Source organism: Nannospalax galili, unplaced genomic scaffold (genome assembly GCF_000622305.1).
Source record: "Nannospalax galili isolate Female #2095 unplaced genomic scaffold, S.galili_v1.0 scaffold510, whole genome shotgun sequence".
NCBI lineage: Eukaryota > Metazoa > Chordata > Mammalia > Rodentia > Spalacidae > Nannospalax > Nannospalax galili.
Window position 1 is genome coordinate 726,234 of NW_008329677.1, and position 710 is coordinate 726,943.

Below are 710 nucleotides of genomic sequence, written 5' to 3' on the forward strand. Positions count from 1 at the left end.
TGTACCATAGGCATATAGGAAGGAGAAGAATCTCAGGATAATGGTATGGACCAGATCTTCAACAGGATTGTAGAAGAAAATTTCTCAAAATTAAAGAAAGATGTCTATACAAATACAAGAAGCACATAGAGCCCCAAATAGACAGGACCAGAAAAGAAACTCTCCACAGCACATCATAGTAAAAACACTAAACATACAGAACAAAAAGACAATTCTGAAAGCTGCAAAAGAGAAACAATAAGTCACACATAAAGGAAAACCCATTAGGATTACAGCTGACTTTTCAGTGCAAACTATGAAAGCCAAAAGAGCCTGGACCAAAGTATTCCCAGTTTAAAATGACCACAGATGACAACCCAGATTACTACACCCAGACAAAATGTCTATTATAGTCAAAGGGGAAAGAAAAATCTTCCACAACATAAATAGGCAGAAGAAATTCATGTCCACAAAACCAGCCCTTCAGAGTGTTCTGGAAGCAATACAAAGAGCTGAAGAAAGGAATGACTATACCCAAGGGATTGCGTAAAGAAATCCAGTGAAGGTATAACGGTGGAAAGGTGTAGCTATATCAAGAATATAAACAAAAAAATGACAGGATTCAATACTCATCTTTCATTAATAACTTTAAACATTAATGGACTGAACTCCCCAGTCAAAAGACACAGACTATATGAATGGATTAAGAAACAAAACCCATCTTTTTGTTG